Below are 25,686 nucleotides of genomic sequence, written 5' to 3'. Positions count from 1 at the left end.
TCTCTCAGTCTTGAAGGAGTCGCCTTGTGTGGGTGATGATCCTGCTTATTCAAAACTTGCCCTAGCTCTTGGTTTCTCTCAAACTTTTGTGATTGTCTAAACCATCTGATTTATTCTTGAGATTCCCCCATTATTGAGTGTGCCAAGACTTGTCAGTGATCCAAGGGGAAGAATCTCATTTATCACCCAGTTTCAGGCTGATTAAAAGACCCTTAGGCAGCGGCTTTTTTTTTCTTTTTTCAGCAGCAGCTTTTAAAGTATGCAAATATATATAGTCTAGTGGAGCCACAATCATAAACCCTGCTGGCCTCCAGACCACAAGATCTGGAGGTGTCCCCTGGGCAACAATTTGCAATAATTGGCCCTCCAGATGAATACAGCACCTTTCTGAGAAGTCTCGCTCAGCTGTAGGAAGGTCAAGAGGGTGTCTGAGGATGTTGTCTCCCTGCTTATGTCCCTGGAAGCACCTACTTAACCTCTAGATGTATGGGAAATCTGAAGCCTGTCCCACAGGTTAAAGATCTAGGCTAAGTAAATAGGCCTTTTTTGCAAGAAGTCTGGGGTTGTGTTTCAGTATGCTGTATGTGTAGTGCCCTGGGGGTGATGGCCTACCGAGAACAGTCTTTCTGATTGTTACAGTCCCGTGGAGCTCTGGAACACTAGCCCCTTTGGCCGCCAGAGCCAGCCAATCGAAGGGTGTCTTCTGTGTGGATTGTGCATGCATGCCTGCTGCGTTTAGCAAGGCAGTTGGACTGTGTTGGGGCTTCACTTGCTGGCCTTGGAAGTGCATCAGGAAAATGTTTTGACTACGTGCCTGTGGGCCTCAGCAGTGCAGTGAGAGTACCTTGTCTGTGGGTGTGTGTGCCAGCTTTAGGCTGGTGGCAAGAGAATGCCCTGACTGCCAGTACTTGCCAGCCCCAGCTGGGGAGTAGAGGTCATGGAAGTTTTGCAACGGCCCACATTCCCTAACTTTAGCTAGGGAGACTGAGAACTCCATGACTTTCTGTGCTCACTGGCTTCAGGAAAGAAGCAGGGGAGCATTACAACTGCCTATGCTCTCCAGCCTCAGCAAGTGCCAAGACCACTTGCCCCCCACTTCCCAGTAAGTTGGCCAATGGGTGCCATGTCTGAACTTGTGTGTCTGTGCTAGCAGGCTATATGGAGAGTGCAAAGATGGTGCCTTCCAGCACCTTTGTCTTGGGGGAGGATCTCAACTATCTCTTGTCCTTCCAGTTAATGACCTCAGATCAGCAAATGAATCTTTCTCACATACAACTTAGGCACTTTTCAAACTGCTATTTTTCCACTGGGTTTAAGGGTGAGCAAGACCACACATGAGCCCTCTAAGAGGGGAAATCTCAGTTTCCTATGGCTCTTTGAGACCCCCCAGACATCAGCCCTATAGTTTCCCAAGCCAGAAATTCTGGGGGCTCATCTCTCTGATGCAGATCCCAGAGACTGGGATGCCCAATGTGGGGTTCAATTTATTGCCTCTTATGGAGAAGGGCCTATCTCATATGATCTCTCCTCATTGTCTCTCATCACACTGGGGGGTGGGTTGGTTTTTTTTTTTTTTTTTTTTTTTTTGCAAGACTGTTTATGCCTCTCTTACCTGTATCAGTGTGGTCCTTTGTCCTTTGTTGTGGAGAGAAATTTGTCTAGTTTTCATATTTTTTTTTCAGAGTGAAATGATTCATATGTAGCTATAGATTAGGTGTGTCGATGGGAGGAGATGAGTTTGGGAATTTTCCCATGTTGCCATCTTGGATCCCCTTCAGACAGGCCCTTTTGAAATAGTTTTTTTCCCCCAACCTTTTCTGGGGACTTGAGCAATAGCTACAGGCAATTTTCCCTACTAGCAAGCCCTGGTTATGACTTTTTTCAATGCCCTTTGTACCACCCATTCCTGCTGCCAAAGTTTTTATCTTCTTCCTTGTGACTCTTCGATTGGCAAGACTTTGCTAACCTAAAGAGGCAAGTACAAGGCAAAAAGCCCTAGATTGGACCTTAGGATTCCTGTATTTTAGTCCTGGCTTTGGAGTGGTATGACTAACCTTGAACAAGTCACTTCACTTCCATGGGTTTTCATCTTTTGTGACATATCGATAAGCTCTGAAATTTTACAGTTCTAAGTAGGTACCTTGAGTGTACATCTCTATTGGGTCAAATGCTCTTCTTCAACCCCCTGAACCAATCAACTCTAGGATTAGGGGCTAATAGAGAGAGAAACTGTTGGTGCCCATCACAGTCTTTGCACATAGCAGGCCTGCAATGAAAAAAAAAATTAGGGGGTGAAATTACATCTAGAAACATAGATAATACTATTGTTTTCAAGATCTGGGTGGTAAATATTGCCAGATAATTTATTATTATTGTTTTAATTTGAAAGAGCATAACCTTGCATATGTAAGGCTTTGCTTTTAGAACTTGGAACTTGTTTAACATGGTCTCTGCACATGTCCCTTTGCCATTTAACAGGGAGTTCTTCATGCCTGTTGCCAGATTGACATCTTGCAAGTATCCTTCATGCTCTGATACTGACCATGCTTACCTCAAGCTGTAGCAACTGGAGGGATGCCAAGGGTCCATGGTCTTCTGAGTTCTTTTTTTTCTTTTTTTTTAAGGTGCCAGGCTATTGAAACCTTGAGCTCTCTCCCTTTGGGATAGTAGAGGGGAAAGAAAATAAGGAAAATCTGTGAGAGTAGAGGAAGACCAGGTCAAATGTAAATGAAAATATACACTGTGGATCCCCAGTGGAGTGCGTCAGTTCCTAGGTTTGCTCCAAGTGGAAGCTGACCTTGGGTTTCCTCCTCTCATAACCATTTGACATTTGAGAGAACAAACGAAGGACTTCATCAGGAAGAGTTTTAACCCTGTGAATGGCTACAAATCATTGGACCTGGGGAGCTGGGATTCAGAGAGGTCCTCTGCTGCCTTCTTATTATTTTAGGGGAACCAACTTTCAAAGAGACTGATACCCAGGTCCCCAGGATTTTCTGATGGTCTGGGAGGTTTCCAGACCTTAAACTGGCCTGTTGCTTCCTGTCTTCAGCAAGATGACATCTCCATAAAGAGAAAACAGCTCAGAAATCTGGGACTCCAACAGAAATCTGGGACTTAGAGAAGGAAGCGGTATAAAGTGGCTTAAATTCATATATATATATATATATATATATATATATATATATATACACATATATACACACACACACACATAAGTGACATATATATATGTATATATATATATATATACATATATATATATATTTACAACAAACACATGAAAAGAGAAAAAGGAAGCATTCTCAGACGGCATAATTAGCATAGGCTAACATTTCCAGAAATTCTTCAAAGAAAAAGCATGGATTTTTTATGGGGTGGGATGGGATAGACTGTGGTCATTACCTAACCTGAAGGGTGTAGCTTAAAGAAGATTCTTACTGATCTTCTTGCTCCTGTCTTTACCACCTCCTCTGCCAGTTCTATTTTATTTATTTATTTATTTTTTCAACTTTGGCAAACATTTTGGTATCATTTATGCTTAATTAAATAAAACCTACTCATGTTGTGAGCTGGAGAAACAGAGGCCAAATAACAGCAGACTCTCTTGCCAGCCTTTGCTCAACCCTGTTAAGCAGCTCTGGCCCAGCTCTCAGGCCAGAAAAGGCATCTTTGACAGTGTTAATGGTTTTGACCTCTTGAGTTCTAGCATTTCACTAAGAAGTCCCTACAGTAAGAAGGCAGGGACTGGAAAGCTGGTGCCTAATGCTAAACTTTGACCCCAGAACAGAAAAAGAGAAAGGGTAGAGTAATTCTGCTGAGGCAGGATGATCTGCACACTGCAGAGTGGAGATAAAAAGCAAGAAGAATTCATCATTTCCCTACTGACTGAGAATTATTTTCAGTTCTGTGGCCTGTGGAATGAGAGGGCACAGACCTGGGGCCTGGAGGACAGACGGCAGAACTGCGGGGATTCAGCCCTGGCCGCCTGTGAAGGTGTGAGTAATATGGAGCTTTTATTGGCCTGCTGCTAGCAGGTGGTTAACTAGCTGTCTTGGGTCACAATAGGCCTCTTTGGGGAGCCCTGGAAATAGTTTTCCTCACCTCCAAAAGTATAACAAAGCCCGCCAGGAAATTTTCTGTATTAATCTTATCAGGAAGTCCTGGGAGTGAACTTCACCAGTTTGCCCAAGTGCTAGAGGGAATATTTATATGTTCTTTCCTACCAGCTTGAGTTAACATCACCTAAAGGCCTTTCCCTTTGTTTATATTCTAGGGAAATCATTCCATCATGGAATAAATTATAAAGTATTTCCAATAACTGTTCAGTATTTTTTCAGACTGGAGGAGGTAGAGTGTGGGAGAAAGACTGAGAAAGACAAGGCTGACTAGAATGATAGAGAAAAATTTTTTAATATTTATTCTTTTTTTAAGTTTATTTATTTATTTATTTTGAGTGGGAGAGAGAGAATGAATGAATGAGTGGGGGAGGGGTAGAAAGAGAGGGAGAGAGAGAGAATCCCAAGCAGACTATATGCTGTCAGTGCAGAGCCTGATGCGGGGCTTGATCTCATGAACTGTGAGACCATGACCTGAGCTGAAATCAGGAGTCAGACACTTAATGAACTGAGCCATTGAGGCATCCTGATAGAGATAACTTCAGTCAAGAGTTTTAAGGTATTTCTTAAAAATTCTTTTTTTTTTTTAACGTTTATTTATTTTTGAGACAGAGAGAGACAGAGCATGAATGGGGGAAGGTCAGAGAGAGAGGGAGACACAGAATCTGAAACAGGCTCCAGGCTCTGAGCGGTCAGCACAGAGCCCGACACGGGGCTCGAACTCATGGACCATGAGATCATGACCTGAGCCAAAGTCGGATGCTTAACTGACTGAGCCACCCAGGCACCCCGAGAGTTTTAAGGTATTTCTTTATGAAATCTTTTATTGTTGTTACCAAGAGAAAAGAGCTAACTGGCTAGCAGGTAGAACTGGGCCTCAGGAATACATTTCTTTCCAGGGTTGTTTATGTCCAACCCTTCAGACACTAACAAGTATAGTATGTAAGGCCTTTCACCAGTGGTTCAGGTCAGATCAGGCCTGAACCCAGCCCAACCCAGGCCTGGTAATATCCAAAGCCCCATTTCCATTAGCAGGTGAAGTCTGCTTGTCTGCTCATTTCTGGTGTTCCTGGGGCCATATCTCACCCAGCGGTCTACCCACTGAGGCCTTTACTCTCAACGCCACTGGGAATGCCCAGGCCAGATGATGATGATACCACCTGGTTTTGAATGTTTCCTCTGAGTTATAGCACTATGTTAAGTATGGTGTAAAATCTGTTAGCATTTAATTTTTGCAACGGCTTTGTGAGGTATTAATCTGGTCTTACAGTTGAGACTTAGAGAGGTTAAGTGACTTTCCCACAGTCACATGGTAAGATGAAGTGCTGGGTCCTGAAAGCATGTGTAGCTGGTTCCCAAATCTATGCCTTTAAATACTGTGATATATTGCTGGGTGTTTTTCTTGATTTCTTAACTTTATTCTACTTCCTATTAGGGTCTGATCTCTGGCCCTGAACCCAACACCATTTGGTTAGAGCCCTGCCTAACTTTTGCCACCTCCTTTCCCCAGAAGAGGATACCACCAGGGGTCAAGCATTCTTTCAAACTAGACTGACCTCCATAGAATCATGATTTGTTCACATGACTGATGAGGAGAAATGATTATAACAGCCCAGAAGCATCTGATGCCACCCTTCACCCACTAGATTAAAACTCTTGGGTAATAATGCTGGCCCAGATCAGACCCAAGTTTTTTAGACATTGTAAAAACTGTGGGCCAACTTGAGGAAGCCAACACTATAGTCAGATGGACTCCCAGCCTTGCCCTCCTAATGTACTTTCTCCCTAACCCTTTGCATACTTCACTGTAAAGCTCACATAGGTTAGAGTAGACTTTAAGCTTTGATAATTCAGAAACTCAATTTATCATCTCAGTTAAGGCAAGTCAGTTTTGGAAAAACTGGCTCATTCTAACAATCTCAGAAAAAAAATTATGAATGATAATGTCAGTTTATTCATTTAAAAAGTTTTGTCTTTTTTCCTTGTCATCTCTTCTTGTTCCAGGGCACCCCATCTCAATATTAAAATTCAAAGCCAGACCAGTCATCAGAAGGCACTTGACAAACCCAGAATTATAACAAAGGAAATTGAATTGCTTTAAATGATATTTCATTCAAACCCATTTATGACTTCTTCTTTTTTTTTAATGTTTATTTATTTATTTTTAGAGAGAGAGAGAGAGAGAGAGAGAGAGCGAGAGCAAGTGGGGGAGGTGCACAGAGACAGAATCTGAAGTAGGCTCCAGGCTCTGAGCTGTCAGCACAGAGCTGGATGGGGGCTTGAACCTGTGAACCGTGAGATCATGACCTGAGCCAAAGTCACATGCTCTACGAACTGAACACCCAGGTGTCCCTATTTCTGACTTCTTATTCTTTTCCATGAGCAGAATCCTCCTCCCTGCCAGCAAATCTGAAGACCTGGGTTCAAGTCCAGGCTCTGCTATTTATTTTCACTGTGGTCCTTGACAAGGCATTTAACCTCTTCATGCTCCTGTTTCATCGTCAGTAAAATGGGAGTAATAATATCTTCTAAAATTCACAATGTTTAAATGGAGGTTATAGATAAGAATGCTCTGCATATATTATTTTGTCTTATGTTGAGCTGTCAAGTTGATTTTTAAATCTGAAACCTTGTGAAGCCATTTCCTTGCAAGTCACCTATATGATCATTCATCCTAAGCTGCCACTTTTCTAGGGAAGGGTGTGGTTGCTTCACAAACTTAAAAGTACAAAAAGTACAAAAAGTCCTGGGTGGGCCTGGGTTTCTGCATTTCTAACACATACTCAAGTGATACAGATGCTGCTGGCTATACTTCAAGGCAAAGTTAGATGTCTGGTGCAGGTTTCTTTCTTTTTTTTTTTTTAATTTTTTTTCAACGTTTTTTATTTATTTTTGGGACAGAGAGAGACAGAGCATGAACGGGGGAGGGGCAGAGAGAGAGGGAGACACAGAATCGGAAACAGTCTCCAGGCTCTGAGCCATCAGCCCAGAGCCCGATGCGGGGCTCGAACTCACGGACCGCAAGATCGTGACCTGGCTGAAGTCGGACGCTTAACCGACTGCGCCACTCAGGCGCCCCCTGGTGCAGGTTTCTATGCAGTTACTTTGTGTGTTCATTGCAGGTGACTATTCAACACCATTGAACTTCCATGTTCTTTCTTTTCCTTTGCTTTTCCTGGCTTTACTCTCTTTTAATTCTTTTCCTACATTTCTGACTACTCCTCCTCTGTCTCTTCCATGGATTCCCCTTGATTTATCCTTTAATGTTGGTGTTTTCTTGGGTTCCATTATTTGCCTTGTGATCAGTTTGTTCTCTGTGGATAATCTCAAGAGTTGACTCCTATATGAACTCTCCCTATCTTACATAGGCAGACTAAATGGATCCTTATCCTACACTCCCATTATGTTTTGTAAGATTTACCTTAGCATATGATAGTTTTATTTTACTGCATTATTATGCAATTATTTTTGTATGGTCTACCCTTACATTTTGAGAGCAGAGTGCTCCTTTCCATTGTTGCATCCCTTGTGCCTAGCATAGTGCTCAGATTCTATAAATGTTTTACTAATAAACAAAGGCAAACCTAGACTTTGGGGCAGACGTCAGAAACAGCCATCTGAGCAGGCCAGATGGCAAATGTTAGTATTTGGACACCCTGTGGAAACACAAAGCAAACTTAAATTCTGTTGTGTATGTGTATATGTGTATAAATTACCTTTCTGGATAGTCTCAAGATACCAATAGCATCTGGGGAAGACACCTGAGCCGTGTTTCCTCTGTAAATTATTTCTGGGCTCCTTTTTCAGACTTAAGCAATAGGCTGTCAAAATTGTCAAAAAGAGGAAGCATGTTTCTTATGGGCAAGATTATTTATCATGTTTTTTTATTGTAATAAACAAAGCGAGCTCCTTCAGAAAAGGAAGGCTGTAGTATTGCCAAAATTGTGGTTTCCAAGAAAAGTTTCACCACATTTGGCCTCAAAGAGGACTCAGAAGATCAGGTAAATGACTGCTAGCAGGTGAGATATCCTCAGCTCAGATCTCACGTGGATTGGATTCAATCCAATCCAACAACAAAAAAAATTCAGTAGATGTTTTTTTGTGTATCAGACTTGTACTAGGTTAGAGATAGAAAGATAAAAAAGACATGGCCCCTGTCTTCAGGGAGCTCATAGTCCAGTTGAGGCATTAGACATTGAAATAAATAAAGACACCTCGATGTGATGATTATTTAATAAATATATACAAAGTTCCATGGATTGGAGAGGACAGACTAGTTGGAAATATAGAAGAAAATAATATTTTGAGAAGGTCCTTCATCCCAAAATGCATATTATCTCTTGAACACCCATCAAAATTCAAAGTGCAATTATTACCCATCCCTGTTCATGTACACAAATAAGATTAAAGTTAATGTTTTTAGTGCATATGATGTGTTCACCATGCCTCAAGAAAGTTTTATTGCAGGGTTCTATATATAAATAAGATTTAAAGGAATGGAAAATGACAAGGTCATTAGAGGTGCAAGCAACGTGTGATGGAGTTATAGAGGGAACAGAAATAAAATATTACTGAGGGACACGGAAGCCCTTACAGGGCATACTGTACTTGGATGTTTCAGTTGGCACCTCCCTGTAGTGACTGTGGGCTCTTCACCTGTGTTTGTATGGGATTCTGGATCTCCTTGTTAAATTTTATAGAACCAAGGGTCTTAGGGGAGATGGCACAATGGGTATGTCATTAAGTTTTCCTGGGAGTCTAGAATTGAGAGCAACTGAATGGTAGCTTTGTTGCTGGGCAGACATAAAGGTGCAGCCATGTTTGGATTCTGAGAGCAGATGAGTAAAGCTCAGTAGGAGAGAGGAGGGGGAAAAGAGGAAGGGAAAAGAGGATGGAGGGGGTAAGAGAGAGAAAAAGAGAGAGAAATGGAGGGGGAGTGTAGGAGGAGGAGGAGGAGAAAAAGAGAGAAGAGGCAGAGGAGGAGGAAGAGGAGGAGCAGAAGGAAAGGGAAGAAAAGAGAGGGAAAAGAAGGGTAAGAAGGTAGAGGGAAAGGAAGGGTAGAAGAGACAAAGTAAACAGACACACTGGTGAGTAGGGATGGGTGTGTTGTTGAGGAGTCTTTGGTTGCAAGTTCCTGAATTCCAGTTGAGCTTGTTAAACGGAAAATAAGCCTTTAGTATGAGGAGACAGGCTGCAGGGCAGATATGTAGCTGCATCTCAGGGGGAGACTGGACCCAGAAACTGGAAAGCTGTCAGGATCTGGCCATTTCTCACCACATTTTGGCTCTACCCTCTTCTGTTTGCAGACTGGCTTTCTCTGCTAATTGGTCTACCTTGCAAGATGGCCATCCCATAACTTCGAGTTTTATATCTTCCTTGGTCAAGACAGCAGGCCAGACTGAACTAGAATCTAACTTTTAATATTACTTCCAAATTCAGATTGCCCCAGGGGATACCAAGTATCTCTTCCTGGTCCAGTACCTGTGGCCTTGGAATGGGAGCAGGTTATGGGGCTTGTATATGGCTGTTGGGGACCCACTCCTATGTGAAGAGGTTAATAGAAACGTCAGCCCTAACCAAGAAGCCACCTTCAAAGTTTTATGCTATAACAAGAGGACAACATATCAGGGAGAGAGCTGACTTTCCAGCTTCCATTAGCATTTCCTTTGTGAAAGCCTTTCCTTTCTTCTTGAAAGATCCAGATTCCTTATATAAATCCCACTTGTTAGCTTGAGTAGGTTTCTATTTCTTGCAACAGAAGGGCCTTAACTAAAATTTTACGAGACAAAGAAGAGCTGAAAGAGGGCACTCTAAATTCAGGCAACAGCATTAAGAAAAGCACGAGTGTGAGAAAGTTCATGGTTAATTGAGAAGAGTTCTCCAAATGAACATTGCAGCATAGGTTGTCTGAAGTGATGGTGTGGAAAATGAGGCTGGAAAGGTGCTTTGGAAACTGGTCATATCAGCCTTACAAATTCCCCTCTTGGTAATTTGGAGTAGGCAGTGGAAGCTTGGTCAGTTTTTGGATTGCAGTTGTGATGGTATCTGACGAGTGTCCCGCAATACTATCTTAAAGAGTGATAAGCACCTGTTGGTGCCATATGGTTGGTCGTGGTTAGACTGGAACTTCAAAGTTACATGATGGATAAAATTCTACTTTTAACTCAAGTGGGAGTGTACCCTTAACACATCACAGAAGTCGCAGCTGCTGACCCTTTCCCAAAATGTACTGGGTAACTGTAATAGATGCTATTAGTGCCCCACCCAGACTCTCTTCACCTGCTGGCGCATTCATCCTTCAGTTGTTGAAGGTGCTATAGCCAAGGCTGTACATCTGTGGCCTTCTTGGGAGTCATCTCATTTGGAGACACATGGTACTTTCCACTGCTTGACCTTCATGGCCAATGACTGAATGATTTAAGGGGAGTGCAACAGGCTGGCCTCTTTTCCTCAAAGTGGGACAATTCTGCTGTATAATGTATCCTCGGGAGTCTCGTGGATTAGGCCGAGCTGGGTGTTACCTGAGACCACATCCTTGCTCAGCATCTTGCCTTTCACTCTCCCACTTCCCTTGCTAGCTTTGCAGGTTTCTCCTGAAGAGCCTGCCCTCAACAGATCACAGGCACCCAAGTCCCTTTTTCAAGGCTTTGCTCCAAGGGAATCTTCTCTAAAACAGTGCATTTATTTTAATATACATCCAAAGTTACATGGATTGCTGTGTTTCCACTTCTGTGAGCATAGTGGACAAGAATTCGGATTCTGGGGTAAGACCCACCTGCATTCAAATCTTGACCCTGACACCTAATAACTTCTGGTCTTGGCAGATTGGTCAGTCTCAGTATCCTAATTTGCAAGACCTAAATGGGATAATAATCATCCTCAGGGTTGATGTGAAGATTAGATGAGATAATACATGTGAAGTGCTCAGCCCAGAACTCACACAAAGTAAAGAGCTCATTAGCTACTGTTATTATTGCTTCTGATTATCTCTTTTGACAGAGATACTGCACGTAGTTACACAGGTTGTACACTGCACCAGGGTCCATATCTAAGTGGTAGATTTATGCATTTATTATGAAAGGTTTTTTTTTACATCCTAATTCTTACTTGTAAGTCTCAGGCAGACTGGCCTGAGGTAGAGTTCAGTTTTCTTATTTGGTTCCCCTCTATCAATTTGAAATCGTAGCTCCCAGCTTAGTCTTGACTCTGTGGTTGCCCGTGAACAGGCTGGCATAGCCCTTCTCTCTTCACCTGTTTTGGAGCTCCATGACAACCAATGGCTGAGTTTTCATTAACCACACTGGTCAGTGACAGCTGCTTCTACTTAGACTGACATCATCAGATGCCCTGTTAGCTGACCTGTGCCGTGACAGCCTAAGGACAGTGATGCCCGAGCTACAGAGGAAGGTGTGGAGGTACCTAACAGGGAGGATGAGTGAGAAGGAAGCAAGGGTGGGCAGCTGGCAAGAGTAGGTCTAAATGTCTAGCACACTGTTGTTTATTCACACTTGAGGTGGAAAAACAGCAGGCAACGACACTGTCACAGTTAGCGCGAGATGACCCGAAATACCTGATGATTTTCCTGCAGAGACATTTTCAAAGAAAGAAGCTCTTGGAGGTGGAAAATTCTGCTTCCACCTCCCACCGTTTCCCCAAGGTGCTAACCAGGCAGATACGTTCTCAGCACTCTGGCCAATTGCTTGTCAAGTCAGTTCAGAGAATGAGAGCAGTCCTCTCTCCTGGTTCACAGAAGTGATAGTGGCTGAGTCGATGCCTTATTTTCAGCCAAAATGTGTCATTCTCCAGGAATAGTTTCCCACCTTGTCACTGGATTTAGTCCTGGGTGCCGGGCACTGGCATGAAGGGCTGAATCGCCCCATTTGATGGAAACTGTGGGATGGGGAGAGACCGTTGAGAGGCATTCTGACTACATTTCTATGGCACAAGCTGGCACAAGCCAGGAAGGGAGGAAACCAAACTGTAAAGAGAATGTTGACAGATCTAGCTGGTGAGTACTTTATGGGTGGGAAAACATGCCTTATTTTAAATGAAACCTGATATGAAGAGTACTGTAGAGTGTTCCTGTATCTAAAGCACACAGAGAAGCCTTTCCCTTCTGATGGAGCCAGTCCTCTCATACTCTAGCACATTGGTGAGCTGTTCTCTTCCCGTGTCCCTTTTGGGCCAGTCCCTACTGGCCAGCCAACCAGTGAAATGAACAAATCCCTGCAAAACCACAGCTCAGAGACTTCAGATCTTGACTCGCACATTTGTGTGTGGCTGAGGTCCTGTCTCAGATGACATATGAGAACTGTTGCTTCTGAAGGGACAGAATCATGCTGAGCTAAGCATATCCAGATACCCGGTCAGAGAACCCAGAGAATTCTAGTTGTATCAGACATTTAGTCCCATAATCTTGGATAACCACCTCACACTTGGTGAACCCCACTATTCAGGGGAAAGTGGCTGGGTTTTCCAAGTGGGACAGGAAAAAATCTTCATCTTTGTTCCCTTATGTGGGTGTGTCTTCCTCCTCATGGCTCCTGTGGGACAGAACATGCAGCTTATCTGTCAGCATCATCAAAGTTGGAGGCAAGGCATCTGGAACATACCTACAGTGCCCAAGACAGGAAGCCCCTTGGTTCCAGGGTGGTCGGGATGCCTTGTCCCTCAGCCTGGATCACTTCCCATAACTCCAATTTGCACAGCCGCTTGAAAGAAGAAAGCTTATTTTGGCCTTTGGATATATGCTGTGTGACATATGACTCCTTCTAAGTGGCTGCCACATTGAGTGAAAACAGAACTATAATTGAGAGGTGGCTGGGGAATGCCTAGAGAGCCCCTTCTTCCTCATGTCTGCTCGCCAACGTGCAAAGTGCAGGAGGGCAACGATTACACAAATGGAGCTGGGATTTGGAAGGCTTTTTCCCTCCCTTCATATGTAAGTCTTTTTATATCAAAGGTTAGGGCAAGTAGACTGTCCCTGGGGACAAAAGCCCAGGTTCTGCTGGGGAGAGGGGAAAAGAGTCAAACCTACTTGGAATAAGTTCACTGGGATAGAACTGTATTCTACTTTGAGCCAAAACCCCGTGAAATCTCATGGGCCATGAAGTCCAATTAAAACAGAGCTGGGCACAGTAAGAGGCTAACAGGCATGCATAATTGTGAGAACCAGGATTTTAGTGGGGAAAGAAAAAAAAAAGCCAAGGAGAAGCCAAGGCCAATTATCAGAACTGCTAATTTTTACCAACCTAATCATTAATGAATACCATGTTTCTGAAAAGAATGTTAAGAGAATAATTGTATTTCAAGGGCTTGAAAACTGCTAAACTCTGAAGTTGTACAATTTGTGCAAATTAATATGATAAAAAGAGACAATTAAGGTTTATAATTAACAGATAAATACAAATGATCTGGTGAAGACAATCTGAGTTTCTGCTCTGTCTTATGAAGCAGTGTAATTGATTTTTATAAATGCTAATTTACAGTACATGCTCTGTTAACCATTAACACAGGGAAAGGAACATGGAGTAAATGGAAGTCAAGGAGGGATGTGAGCCAAGGAACTAACAGACTAGATCTAGCCAAGGAGAAGAAACAGAAAAATATGCCAAATGTTGGAATGTGACTTTGAAAGGGGAAAGACACCATCCAACAACCATCTTCCCCACCCCCACCCAGGGGGAAAAAAAATCCCTCAATTGTCTATGCAAGTTCAATGAAGTTTTTCTCTATTTCTGTACCTTTCAAAACTGACTGGCTGGATTTTCCTGAAGTTCTGAGGCCATGAGTTGAAAAGGTCTGTCTCCAAGTATAGGACATGTGTTGTGTAAATAAAATGCACCTTGGTGACGAGACATTTCCCAGGCAAGGGCAGCTGCATGTCCACAGGGAGGCCTGTGTCACTTCTTATGAGGAGCAGACTGACATTGGCAATCAGCTGCCGAGGACAGAGAACACCCTTGGTGATTCATATGTGATTTGCACCCCGAATGTCACAAGGACCCACATTCCAGACTGCAGACAGCATGGGGTCGAGTGGCCTCTCACACGGTCAGGGTGTGCTCCAGGGTCAGCAAGGGCAGGGACGTACGCTGGCAAAGAAGGCTCCTGAGCCAGTCCAAGGAGGCCAGACAGCTCACAACCTATATTTCCCTTTCCTGATGGGGAAGGAGAAGGATTGCTCTGTCCCTGTCAGACTCTATGTCTCCTGAGGACAGGACTTGTGTACATTTGTATTTTTGGTGCCTGCTGTAGTGTTCTTTCTATGATTGGAACTTGAATAAGATTAGCTTTTGATAATGACAAGAGAGGCCTGGTAATTCATATTCTTTATAAAAGAAATCCCAGAAACATGACTTTTTATTTTGACTGGGTGAGATCCTAGAGATTTTTACCTGATTCTGATTAACACTCTGCTTTTGAGTTTTCAAGTTGAAATCAGCAAGAGAAAAAAAGGAACTGGACAGAGAGAATATCAAAGGACGTCTGGAGAGGAGCGTCATTGTTCTAAGGCTTAGCCTGGTAAAGTTAGGAATTGACTTTACAGTTACCGTTTCTCCTAGCCATGCTCCATTAACCTGTTCCTGATGAGTGAGGAGACTCTCCAAGCATTTCCTGATGTAACCTGCTGGTGAACATGACATCTTCCTCCATGCTTCTGAAATTCCTAATCCTCAGTACCAATTGTGCTTTCGTAGGTCATTTTTTGGTTCCCCTTCTTTGTTGCATTTTGATAAATCACATATGACTTCTGAATTTTAAAATTCTTTACAGGTATCAAACAAAAGAAAGGGCAAAACCTAGATTCTAGAAGCTAAAACAGAATGTACTTTTATCATTCTAGTCTGACTTCATATTAAGTAGGCAGTAAACACATGCTATAGACCAAGACTGTCCAGGAGAAATACAACGTGAGCCACACATGCAATTTAAAATTTTCTAGTAGCCACACTGAAAGAGAAACAGGTGAAAGGACTATTAATAATATATTTTACTTAATGAGATATATTCAAAATATAATTTCAACACACGGCCAATATAAAATTATTAATGAGATAGTATATCTATATTTATTATAAGTCTTCAAAATCTGGTGTATGTATTATACTTCTAGTCTATCTTGGTACTAGCAGCTTTTCAAGAAATCATGCCAAATGTGGTTGATGGCTAATATCTTGTACAAAGCAGAGAGAGAGAGAGAGAGAGAAGGAGAAATTGAGAAAGGAGTCTTAAATATATCTTCCAGGGTTTTATTGATTCTTATTCCAATCATAAATTATACAAGGGTTATGGTGGAGATGAACTTGTAGCTAAGTCATTACATATAATATAAAACCTAAATGGTACTTTAGATAAGGCTGAACAAGTATATCTCATCAATAATAATTTCATTGGATCTACTACTACTAAGCTAAAAAGAGACTAGGTGAGCAGATCCTAAGAAAATTGTATGTTCATCTTGAGTCATCATCCACAGCCTAGATTCAGAATATATAACCCTGTTGATGGAGTGGAGGTCACAGCTATACTTTTCTACTTTCATAAAGTCTTTTGGGCCAATTGGCTTAGCTGGATATGGTACAACATGGCTTCAGTCCATACATATGCCAGGTTCATAAGGGGCAGTACTTCTTTTCAAGAGATCTAGGCTGCCTTGTTGTTTACCCCCAGCATGTGTCTTGCGGCAGCCACAAGGAGGTGTCCTGAATGTCTTGGGGCCTGGGCACCCCACCTGCCATACTTGGAGGAGTAATTTAGAGCCACGATGGAAGACCATGCCTCTGTAGAAAGAATGAGAATGCCCTTACGGACAGATACAAAACAAACTTCAAGTAAATTAAATGAAAAGAGCAGGTGCAGAACAGTGTGTATAATATGTTAGCAAATGTGTAAAAAGGAAAAAAAATGTGCATTTGTATATGCACAGACGGTCTCTGAAATGACAGAAAACAGGCAATGTTTATTGCCTTCAAGGAAGGGAGGAGGGGACTGGGAGACAAGGGAAGGGGGAAGAATTTTCCCTTTTATTCTTGGTTCCTTTAGAATTTTGTGCCATGTGATCTATTCTATTTAATGTATATTACATTTAATATATATATGTATTTCCTTTCAAATTTTGTTCCATGTGAATATACATAAAGAGTAATAATGTGGAAACATTTAAAATAAGCCAAATTTGAAACAAACCGAACCGTAATAAAAGCCATGTCCTAGTGAAGGTGAATATGTCCTGTCTCAGGGGTGAAAGTGGAGTGTATAGCTAAATGATCAGCGACATCCAAGAGCAAAGGGGGAAGTTATTGATACTGAGGAGTAGTACTCCCTGAATATTCTTTTTAAAAGTAGACTGACAATTACAATTCAGCAATCGCTTCCCGAGTGCCTCGTTTGTGCAAGTCACTGGGCAAGCCGACGTGTCTGTACTGTCCCCACCTCACGGAACTCAATTGAATGGATGCATCTGGAGGGGAAGAGGTGTGACTTTTGTGACAAAGTTAAAACCAAAAGAGATGTCCAAGTAGCTTTATAGTTTCTGAGACAAGAAGTAGCTTTAATCTCCGAGTTTAGAGAAGCCATTTTCAGGAGTGCTTTTCTCTGATAGAGATGCAAAGAAGCATCTCCCTGGTAAAATATGTGACAAGGAAAAGACGTAATGTCAACACAGCAGTATCAGCATTACACATCAGACCTGGTGATAACATAAATGCTTTTGCAAAAGAAGTGGGTGTGGGTGTTGCCATGCACCTCACGGAGCTGTCCTCTCTTGTAAAGCATACAATAGAACCAACACTCCGAGTCTCAGCTCCTGGGGGCAATATCACTTCTTTGGAAATCCAGGAGAATATCTTCTTTCAACAAAGATGTGCTGTAGCTTCCGTGCTGGACACTGAGAGAAGCACAGAAGACACATATAGATAAGCCTAGCAAGGGCCCTGCCCGCAAGGAGCGGGTTGTGCACCCAGGAGTTTAAACGTGTTCCCGAAAGCAACGGAAGTGTAGAAGAGAGGGGAACGGGGAGACTTCAGGAAGTAGTGAGGAGCAGGGGGTTGAATAAGTAGAATTTTTTCCTGGGAAGGGAGCAAGGAAGAGTTACCTTAGGCAGAGTGTCATGTAAAAAAGGGCAGAGACATGAAGTGCCAGACCTATTTGAGGAAAGGGGACTCTAGCTCCACCAGAGCAAAGGTTGTTAGACAGCAGAGAAAGGTGAGGCTGTGGCAGGCTAGGGGTCTTGTGAGGGGTCACAATGCTGCTGAAGAGTTTGGACTTTTCTAAGCAGTGGAGAGCACAGAGGATGTAAAAGGCAGGAGGGCGACCGCACAATGTGCAGGTGTGCAGAGGCCTGTGGTGGCCCCAGGGCACCAGACAGAGCCCCCAGGAGGCTGTGCCAGCAGCCAGAGGAACGTGAGAAGGGAGAAGATCCAACAGATTTTAGAGTGGGGGCTTTGGAGGCTGATGACCAACTGATTGAATAGAAGGGTCGAGGGAAACGATGAGCCAAGTTTCGGCTGACTTTAGAAAAATCCACAAATCTGGGGCGCCTGGGTGGCGCAGTCGGCTAAGCGTCCGACTTCAGCCAGGTCACGATCTCGCGGTCTGTGAGTTCGAGCCCCGCGTCGGGCTCTGGGCTAATGGCTCAGAGCCTGGAGCCTGTTTCCGATTCTGTGTCTCCCTCTCTCTCTGCCCCTCCCCCGTTCATGCTCTGTCTCTCTCTGTCCCAAAAATAAATAAACGTTGAAAAAAAAAATAAAAAAAAAGAAAAATCCACAAATCAAATTACACGTTCTTTTTTTTTTTTTTTCAGACACAGAATGAATTAATAATGGCCTTGAAAATCCATACTGCAAAAGATCTCTACCTTACTTAATTTTGAAGTGTTTTCGGAATCATGTGGCTTGACACTGTATTGGGGATCGCTTGGTCCATAACCTACTTTGAAAGAAATTACATGCCTTGTTTAAATGTCCACCTGAATCCCCAGCCTGAGACTCTCACAAATGTTAGTTACTTCAGATGTCATCATTAAAAGGTACATACAGAGAGGTGATAGGTTGGAATGGTCACAGCCCGAGGCTAGGTGTTTCTAAGTTTGTTTGGTCTGGATCAGACCTGTGCCAGTGATGGAAGGAAGGCACGTATTTCTGTAAAGCATCCTATGTTCTCTGAAGTGTCACGTGATGGACAATGTCAGGAAATTTTGGATAAGAAAGTTCAAAAGTTGGGCATGTAAAGCTCTGGATAGAAAGCCTAAGAAATTGTCCTTCGTGAGAAATAGGAGAGATTTAATTTGGTTCCACAAAATCTCTGTGCCTGAGACTAATGCTGTGACCTAAAAACCTTATCAATTTTACCACTGGATTAAATCACACCTTTTTGGAGTCCGTGCTGGAGGGAGGGTGAGTGAAGCTTCACACACCTTATCAAAGCCTCTCCACAATGGATAGTTCTGTAGATCTACTGGAAGCCTTTAAGTTTTGCAACCAACTATTTTATATTTAAAAGTTGTTAGATTATTTCAGGCAGCATGGACTGCTTTTCACTTAATTGCTGTCCCTCTGGGGATCTTTGCCAAGGTACCGCTCTCTACCAGCCACACAGAGAATGACCCAATTGTGTTTTTAGTTTCCTCTAAATACAATCTATTGATTTTCTTTCTCCCACTGTAAGCAGGGTGGTCTTGGTTATTCCAAAGCAATTAGGTGGAGTATTTGGTTGGACTCTTCTTCAACCTTGAAGGATTCTATTTACTCTCCTCCATTATAGCCTTAAAGCTTTAGTCCCTTATAGCCAAGAGTTGCTTTTCTGCACCAATAAGCAAAAGCATTACAATATTAATAACCCTCGGCCACGGGTTTAGCTTCCTCACCTTCTTCCCATGCTTGGATGATTTCCTCTGCATTTGAAGCAATCAATAGTGGCCTGAAATTCATTCAGACTCTCACACACTCCATGAGGTTTCCAAAATAAGCCAGTGGCAAGCATTTAATTAGTTCATTTTGTTTCTGCCAGGGCAGAGATGCAGGCTTGAGACTCCAAGAGCTGGTAGACAATATAGCTGTTACTGAAATCTTCATGCCTTGGCAGTAAATAGGATGGGATTCAGAGACTAATGATTCTGCCTCTTCCCACCCTCTCTGTGGCTTTTGACATGTTTCTTTGCCAAGCTGAACCCATGTCTTCCTTTGTGCAAAGAGAGGAAGGTGCCACCAGTTCTTGAGGGTAGTTTCTTCTGGCAGTAGAGTCCGTTGTAAGTACCGGTCACCATGCTGGTGCTGAGGATAAAAGATGCATAAGACACCGTCAAATGGGGAAAAGGGGAGACAGGCATTAAGACAAGTTTTTCCCCCTGCTGGGGATGGGCTCTGCTAGAAATGAGTGGAGAGTGCAGTGGGGGTGTCTGCAGAGCCGTCCCTGGGACCACTCTAGGCCAAAGACACAAGAGCTGCAGAGGCTTTTGCTTTTCCAGTGGTCTTTGTAGCAGGGGAAGATTTATTTTCTCCCCAGGTCCAGGCAGCAATATTTATTTCCACGCCCCACAAAGCCTCTGAAAAAAGGAAGTATCTCTTAGAATGTTTATGTCAGACTTTTGGCTGATAGTCATCAGTGGTTTTAAAGTCACGGCATTTCCCTCAAGACGAGCCAGTAATGAATCTCATGCACACACAGGACAAGCCTGCACTAAGTGGCAGGTGGATGAGACAGCTGATAGTAGATGGCCCAAGAAGGCCTCCAGCTATGGACGGGCAGGGAAGCCCAGCAGGGTATTTAGAGGCTGATGGTGAGAAGAGTTCCTGGTTTGTTGTGTTGGTTCATAATGGCTACAGAGCTGCTGCGATCCTGGGGTCAGCCCCCACCATTTGCATGTCTCCTTTGTGGGACTCTAAGCAGGTTTTCTGCTGTGGAAAAGCCTCACACAGGCCATAGGGCTCTGTTCCTGCATCTAGTCCCACTTCCTCACCTTCTTTTTCGTTCATTTAGGCTTCCCCTTGATCCAGAAGAGTGGAGACAATTACATAAACGCATGTAGAATAAAAAGAAACTTAAGGGGTTCTGCTGAAGTGTGTACGCATGCTGATCCTCCAATAATATTCCTGGGAATTTATCTCAAGGATAATAATTGAAATATGCTCAGAAATGTATCTTTATTTTTCATATACTTGTGATTTCCCCTCTCTGCCTTTTTTAATGTGAAATGTCTTCATTCAGAGAGTGTAAAAAATGTACACGTGCTGTTGAAAGAATAATAGTGAAGCAATCCCTTGTGTATCTGCAACTCAGGTTAAGATAAAGAGCACTGACAGTGTTTTAGAGGCAATCTTTGGGCCCTTCTACAACAATTTCACCCCTTAAAAATATATCCCTAAATAGGCGCACCTGGGTGGCTCAGTTGGTTAAGCATCCGACTTTGGCTCAGGTCATGATCTCACAGTTTGTGAGTTTGAGCCCCACATCGGGCTCTGTGCTGACAGCTGGGAGCCTGGAGCCTACTTCAGACTCTGTGTCTCCCGCTCTCTCTACCCCTCCCCTGCTCATGCTCTGTGTCTGTCTCTCAATAATAAACAAACGTTAAAAATTTTTCTAAAAAAAATATATCCCTAAATAATATATAATATTGTTTTGCCTTGTTTGAATTCTGTGATTGACTTCTCATTCTAAGTATCATGTTACTAAGATTTTTAAAATATTGGTGCATATAACTAAATTTCATTTATTTTCTCTGCTCTATAGTATTCCAATATTTGAATAAACCACAATTTATTTACCCAGTCAACTGCTAATAGATATGTGAGTCGTTTCCAGTTTTTGGTCTTCTAAGCCATGCAGCTATTAATGTTCTTATACATTTACAATATTGCACGTGTATGAGAGATTCCCTAGGGCATATACTTAGGCGTGAGATTATTGGCCTGTAGGGCACACGGTCAGCTTTACTAGTTGAGAAGAGACGAGGGTGATTGATAAATGCCCCTGGGGGTTTGGGTTGCCCAGAAGATCCCCCTTAACTCAGAGGAAGGAGCTGTGCCCCCACCCACTTTCCCACAAGATCACGGGGTGCCAGCAGCTGTATTGCCAGACAGGTTTCTGAACAGCTGGCATCTAAAGTTCTGCTTGCTTGACACCGGTCAAATCCCGTCCCTACCCCTCACCCACCCATTAGCAAGACCATTCTCACGGGGTCCTGCCTCTGGAGCAGAGCCCCCTGGTGCATCCAGCAATGCTCTGGCCCTTCACACTTTGCGGGAGGCTGAACTAATGGTGAACCATCATCCTGTTTTGCTGACCCTCTGCTTTAACTCTTCCCAACGAAACCAGTTCTGTGCCTGCATATAATGACCTTGTGGTGTTTGACTTCACCACCGTTCCATACTAGGTAATGTCAAACTGTCTTCCAAAGTGACTCCTCCGATTTCCTTCTCACCTGCAGTGGGTGAGGAATCCTTTTGCTCCCCATCCTCACCAATGCCTGTAATTGGGCATTTTAAATTCAAAGACTTTTACACTTTTGTCAATCTTGTGGCTATAAAATTGTCACTCATTGTGGTTTAATTAATATTTCCTTGATCACTAATGAAATTGAGCATCCTTTCATTTGTTTATTGGTTGTTCAGGTTTTCTCTTGTGAAAGTACCTATTTGAAGCTCTTTTCTGATTTGTTTGCTTTTTAAAAATTGATTCATAGGAGTTTATTATATATTCTGGTTATGATCGCTGGTTATGATTCCCTTCTCTCTCATATTATGATGTCTTTTCTTCTTTATTATGGAATCTTTTGTAAATGAAGTTCTTAATTTTGATGCAGTCAAATTTATTGAGTTTTTGCTTTATTTTATGGTTTGTGCTTTTGGTCTTATTTACAAACTCCTTTTCTATCCATGGATAATTAAAGTATTCTCCTAAATTTTCACCTAGAAGTTTTATATTTTACCACTTGCTTTTGGGACTTTAATCCTGGCGTTGATATTTGTGTGTGCTAGGAGTCTAATTTTCCATTTTTTCATTAGGAGTATTGTCCTAGCACCATTTCCTGAAAAGTCCGTTTTTTTTCTTAATTTATAGGGCGAACTATATCAGACATCAAATATCCATATGTGTATGGGATCATTTTTGGATTCATTATTTCGTTCTATCTTTCCACTTGTCTGTTCCTGCACAAACATTATACTGTTCCAAAGTCTATAGTTTATAAAAAGTCTTAATATCTAGTAGAACAAGTTACCTCACCCTGTCCTTTATCAGTAGGATTTGTCTCTTTTGGTTGGGTATTTCCGTATAAATTTTAGAATCAGGGTGTGAAATTCCACAGACAAGTAAAAGGTTGGGATTTTGACTGAGAAGACCTCAATTTGGTAAAAACTGACATCTTTAAATTATTGTTTTTATAATTTTTTTTAAAATTTTTTTTCAACGTTTATTTATTTTTGGGACAGAGAGAGACAGAGCATGAACGGGGGAGGGGCAGAGAGAGAGGGAGACACAGAATCGGAAACAGGCTCCAGGCTCTGAGCCATCAGCCCAGAGCCCGACGCGGGGCTCGAACTCACAGACCGCGAGATCGTGACCTGGCTGAAGTCGGCCGCTTAACCGACTGCGCCACCCAGGCGCCCCTAAATTATTGTTTTTAATACATGAACTTGATTTATTTCTTCTTTTATATAGTTTTTTTAAGTCTTTTCCTAAGATTTATAATTTTCTCCACAAAGATCTTTTTAAAGCATTATTGAGAATGGTATCTCTTTTCTTTTTTTTCTTTTTCTGCCTCTAATTTTTTTCTTTTTCAAGTTCCTATTTAAATTCCAGTTAAGTAACATAAAGTGTGAGAGAATGGTGTCTCTTAACATTTTTGTACTTATTTGTTTTTGTTGATATGTAGAATGCATTTGATTTTTGCATGCTGATTCTTATTAATTCTGGTAATTTACCTGTAGAGTTTTTATTTTCTGCATGTGCAGTCATATCATCACTAAGTAATGATTGTTTTATTTCTTCTTTATCTTGCCTTTCTCTGTTGGCAAGACACAGCTCAGTGTTGAATAGAAAAGGAGACAATAGGAACCCTTGTCATGTTCCTGATCTTAAAGGGAATGTTTTCAACATTGCACCATTAATATGTTTTTTGCTGTAGGTTAATCTTTTTTTTTTTTATTAATAGAAGGGGAGAAACTTTTCTTTGATTCCAAATTAGTTAAAAATTTAAAACTATTAATAGAAGCTATATTTTATTATATACTTTTTTCCCTGCATGAATTCAAGTGATTATATTATTAATTTGTTAATATGATGACTTTCATTATTCACATATTTCTAATGATAAGTCATCTTTCTATTCCTGAGATAAATCCGATCTGATTATGATTAAAAGAAAAATTTTTTTTTTTTGTTTTAGAGAGAGAGAGTGGGGTAGAGGGGCAGAGTGAGAGAGAGAGAGAGAGAGAGAGAGAGAGAGAGAATCTTAGGCAGGCTCCATGCTGAGCATGGGGCACAGCATGATCTCATGCAGGGCTTGATCCCACAACCTTGGGATCATGACCTGAGCCAAATTCAATAGTTGGATGCTCAACCAACTGAGCCACCCAGGAGCCCCTGATTATGATTTTTTAAAAATATGTTGCTTGAATGAGTTCTTTAATGTTTTTAGTATTTTTGCATCTATGACCATGATAAGTCTGGCTTGTAATATTCCTTTCCTTAATGTTCTTGACAGGTGTTCATATCAAGCACACGTGATTTTTATAAGTGGATATGGATAATGAGACAAAGGAAAAATGTAAGTAATAAATAAAAGATAAAAGTTAGAATTTAGGTTGTAATGCAACATTTATGCCATAAGATCTCTTACATGGCTAGGAATTTGGCTCTAAAATTCCTAGCAATGAATTAAAGTTAATTTCATGATTCACAAAAATCAATGAGTTAAAACAGAACTGGCTATTAAGGAGCAGAACAAGTTTTCCAAGGGGCAGTAAAGGGTGGTGGTTTGGAGACTATTCCTTGGAGCTGGACTGAGTTCTAATCCTGTCTCTAGAACTTACTAGCTATGTCATTTGAACAAGTTGCTTAATTGCTTTGTATTTCAGTTTACTCACCTGCCAAACAAAGATAATTATGTTATCTACTCAAAGAAGTGTTTCACACATTAAATGAATTAATACATATAAAGTCCTTTGAAAATTAATCAGTTCTTGGTAGCACTCAATGAACATTAACATTTTATTATCATTTCTGATACTGAGACCAGAAAGAAAATTTCTCCTTGAATTCCTTTTGAGAGAATACCTTTTAATGAAAACGACAATGACCCTAACAAAATCCTTATAAGATTATTATTATTACTACCATTATTACCTAATCATTTTGAGGAGTTTGATATCCTTCAGGCAAACTTTCATAAGTAATGCTTTTCCAGTTAGGTTTTTGATGAGAGCAGTGGGTATGAGGTGCTACTCTACGAGTAGTACCTGGAATACAGCCATGTGCTTACATATTTTTTGAAACTAGAGGAGGATAAATAAGACCACCTTGCTTCCAGGTGGGCCAAGAAGTACTTAAAGACATGGCCAAGTATCTCTCCTTGACTAGTTTTGGGTAGGGAACAGTGCACAGTCAAAAGGGTGGTCAGTATTCCATTGGCTGCACTAATTTTAATTTGGGAAAAATTAAATCAACTATTGCAAACTATCACTTTGGCAATAAGTTGGTTATTTAAAAATGTCACTATATAGGTACCTAAATGAGTTAACTTATGTACTAGATAATTGACTATACTGAATTCCAGTCAAATAATCACAACTAATGATTACATGGAGTTTACTATGTGCTGTATTGTTCTAAATACTTCACATAATCTAACATTTTTTAGACTTCACAACAATCATGTGAGGCAGGTACTGGTACCATCATCATCTTACAGATGAGTCACATGACCAGTAAGTGGCAGAGGTGGGATTCAAACCCAGGTACATTGGCTCCTGAATCCAAATGTAAGTGAGATGCCTACCCAAAATGATAACTTTGTTTTAGAATAATTGACTTGTAGATAGACTTCCTTTTTTTTTTTAATGTTTTATTTATTTTTGAGAAAGAGAGACAGAGCATGAGCAGGAGAGGGGCAGAGAGAGGGAGGGAGACACAGAACCTAAAACAGGCTCCAAGCTCTGATCCATCAGCACAGAGCCCGACGTGAGGCTCAAACTCAGGACCAGTGAGATCATGAAGTTGGACGCTAACCAACTGACCCACCCCGGTGCCCTGATAGCCTTTTTATGGCAGTCATTTTATAGCAGGCCACTATATTCTAAATGATGAAAGGATAGGATCTGTGTGTGAGAGTGTTTTTCTTTCTCTGTACCATGACAAGGCACATATCCAGCCCAGGCAAGAATGGTATACATGTATATATACATAAACATAAGTAGAAAGCAAAATAAAAACAAGCAGAAAATAGTAAAAACATCTTTTATACAATTTCCACCTGATCAGTTATAGATCCTAGCTCTGACAGTGGATTAAGGAAAAGGTTCTCGTTAAGCATCAATAATGAGGGTCAATAGTATATTGACCTTGTGATGTC

The sequence above is a fragment of the Prionailurus bengalensis genome, chromosome B3 (genome assembly GCF_016509475.1).
Source record: "Prionailurus bengalensis isolate Pbe53 chromosome B3, Fcat_Pben_1.1_paternal_pri, whole genome shotgun sequence".
Taxonomy (NCBI): domain Eukaryota; kingdom Metazoa; phylum Chordata; class Mammalia; order Carnivora; family Felidae; genus Prionailurus; species Prionailurus bengalensis.
This window is presented reverse-complemented; position numbering follows the sequence as displayed.